The following is a 2,958-nucleotide window of genomic DNA, read 5'->3' on the forward strand; positions in this document are numbered from 1 at the left end:
CCCTCCTCCTCCTCCACCTCCTCCCGATGTGGCCTTAACAGCAAACTAGAAGGCCGGTTTATTTCATAGGGCCGTATTACAACCAACAAGGTAAATAGGGAGTCGTGGGGGGAGAGGGAGGGAGAGAGAGGGGAAGAGGGGGCTTTCAATTTAATTGGAATTGAAACATTCTGGGGCTGTAAACATTCTTTATTTATTCAGCACACATAAGCGGGCATTGTTTTATCACCATCATAATTACGGTGTCCTTTAAACTGACTGATAGCAAAGGAGATAAGGGAATGCGCCTGTAGCTCCAGATCAAACCGCTGGCTCTCCCCTCTCCCCGGGTCACCAGGATCCACACGGTCCTTGGAGATGAGGAGCGCCGGAAGATTGAGGCCTGGCCATCCCTTACGTCATGAAAGTGATTTGTACCACATTGCTAATTTGGTGCAATTCATAACCTCCTGATCTCCTACGTTTGCAACTGCTTTTCTGTTTGCAGTGTACGTTTTTTAAGATGTAGTTCCCCAGCATGGAAATTAAGAGCAATCACCTATGTACAGGAGAGGATCTTCTTTCCCAATGTTTGTTGCTTTACCTTTGTCTAATTAAAAATGCAAACTTTTAGGATCCTTTCAGAACAAAGCCTCACCAAATCCCCTTTACGTCCAAGGATTTGCGAATTTATAAAGGCTGCATTGAATTCAGCATGGGTCAAGGGGCAAAAAAAGGGTAGAAGGTCACTGCATTTTGATTATGGGTCAGTAAACAACATGGCATGTAGTATGTGTCCAGAAAGTCCTGCTAAAAAGTATTTTAAAACTAGCAGGAGCATCCAACTCAAGAAATAGTCTTAGCCTGTGATTATAAATTGCACAAAATTCTAGTGAGCAAGTGAAGCCCCAGCCCCTGTAGGAAAAAAAAATAACCCATGCAACTTAAAAAGCACTTAGCATAACTCTGCATTGCTGCTTTGTTTACCACCCCACCCCCACCCCAAAAAAAAAGAAGAAAAAAACAACCCTGAAACTCCTAGGCACAGAATGTTAGACAGATTATGATTTTTTTTTTCCAGGCTGATGGTTGGCATTTCTTTGTCCTACGCATTTGGGAGATTTATTTATACATTCTGATTTGTTGTGATACTAAAATTTACGGCAAATTTTAGGTACTACAGTCACATTTGGCTGACTTTAAAATAGCAGAAGGATCCTATTATACTGTTCTTTGACCCTATTACATTTACGTTACTGGACTCTTTGTGATAGCCTCTAGCTGCTTTCTATCTGTGTCCTCCTTGAGCAAAATATGCCCAGCAATATCTACAAGCAGTGATAGGCTTAGAAAACAAGTTCTGAATGGAAATATACATTTCCGCCCAGCGTCACGAAAGCAAAAGGTTTATTTAATGCTTGTCGATACCTGCAGACGTGGTCCGGCACTTAACAAATAATAATAAATAATAATAATACTCAAATAATGTGGCAATCCTGGTGTGAAAATGCACGTGACCTCTGAGGTTTTCCCGAAGATTTTCAAAAGAATTCTCCCATTAGTACAACCGCTGGTGGACATCGCTGTTGCATTTCCCAACGAAACGTTTAAAAGACTGTAAATGGTGTGTGCATTACTTCATTGCAGAAGGAAGAGGTCAGGCTGAATTGCACTGGTATTTAAACATAATCATACTATGAAAATAAATCAAAACATCACGTAAAAGGAGTATTTTAAATGTTACACACGTTTTCTTTCTGGAACGACGTGGTTAAGCACTTCCCTGCGAGCATATATATTTTAACTCAAGTTTACAAAAATGAAAGCATACGGTTCCCAATAAATGGGAATAGGTCTACAGCAAGGTATTATGAATATTATTTTGCTCTTTCTTTGCTAATGAGGTTTATCCTTCGGCCAGACAGCTTCAAGACTGAAATACTACTGACTATAGAGTGTAGATTGCAGATTGCACGCTACTCAACGTGAAAAGGAGCACGTTTGATTGATAGTCTCTGTGTGTGTGTGTGTGTGTGTGCCTATACACACAACTCTCTGGAGTTGCATGTATATGTATTTGGCAAAACCGGGCATCTCTGGGTGTCCTTATCTTAAGAAATGTGAGACAAACATCCATCCCTTTAATCATGTTCATCTTTGATCACCAGCAAGGGTGACACAGTCCACAAAATTAACAAAGAAACTCCCTTGCTTTTGAGGGATAGCTACATATACATCTGGGTCTGCACACACGTGCACAACATACACGCGGACACACGAACACGCAGGCACACACCCCGGCTCCCAGCAAGTAAATTATTGCATAACTTTTCATGTAATTGATACCAGACACCTTTAATTTTTTTTTTTCATATTCATTCTTTCGGCCAGCTTTCACATTAACAATCTAAGCCATAAATGTTGGTGGCTATTGATCGCAATCCCCTGTGTGCGTGCAAATCCATTTTCAAGTCCCCTGCCTTTAATGTGCGTGTGCAAGGGGCCTCCGCCGGCTCTTTATCAGCATCTCCCCCCATCCCCCCCAGCCTGCTTGAAGACGACCCCGGATACACAACGTGTGCTGATGGGCCAAGGGAAAGCGCAAAAAATAGCCCCACAAACAACCCCCCTCCCCCCCCAAAAAAAACCCAAACGATGGAGAACTAGAGAAACAGAGGTCTCCGTGTGAGATGCGGAGAAAGATACGCAGGCGAAAGTGTGAGTATACGGTGGGGATGCGTAGGTGGGCGCCTGGCATTTCCCAAGACTTGGGGTGGGTTTCTGCCTCTCGACGGTTGGCTCTGCCTCGACCCCGGCACTCACGGCCGCACCTTTCGGACCACCGAAGGTTCGCCGAAGAGCCGCCACCACTTTTAAACCTTCGGCAGCGCCAGAGTTAAACCAACAAAAATGATGCATTTTTCAAATAGTTGCCGAACTCGGCTGCCAGGTTGTCACCGGCAGTACGCGGGTGCGGGT

The sequence above is a fragment of the Eurypyga helias genome, unplaced genomic scaffold, assembly GCF_000690775.1.
Source record: "Eurypyga helias isolate BGI_N326 unplaced genomic scaffold, ASM69077v1 scaffold24182, whole genome shotgun sequence".
NCBI classification, from domain to species: Eukaryota; Metazoa; Chordata; class Aves; order Eurypygiformes; family Eurypygidae; genus Eurypyga; species Eurypyga helias.